Here is a 391-nt window from a genome sequence, read left to right as displayed (position 1 = left end):
TGTCCTGGCTTGGCAAGTCCCAATAACGCTGTCTCAGCTAGCGGATGTGTTTACAGGCATGCTGAGGCTAGGTGTGGTTCTGTTCAGAGTGCCTGTCCGCTGCACGAATCACCTCTTTAGACCAGCACATGCCCTGGCAGCTTTAAGAGCCAGAGGGAAGGTTGTTCCCTCAGTGCTATAAGGACAAGGCCCTGCAGCCCTTTCTTCAGCAGGACTCGAGACTTCAGCCACTGCCTTGGGGCAGGCTGTGCCCGCAAGCTCCTTTGGGTAAAGGATCGTACAAATCCCCACTTTGTTACTTTGACAGACCATGGACAGGGTCCAAATACTCAGGTCTTAAGAGTGACTGAACTGCTAAGGGCAGAGGTTGGTTTGTTTTTGAAGGGGGAAG

The sequence above is a fragment of the Malaclemys terrapin genome, chromosome 21, assembly GCF_027887155.1.
Source record: "Malaclemys terrapin pileata isolate rMalTer1 chromosome 21, rMalTer1.hap1, whole genome shotgun sequence".
Taxonomy (NCBI): Eukaryota; Metazoa; Chordata; order Testudines; family Emydidae; genus Malaclemys; species Malaclemys terrapin.
The sequence above is the reverse complement of the archived record's forward strand: the minus strand, read 5'-3'. Positions refer to the sequence as shown.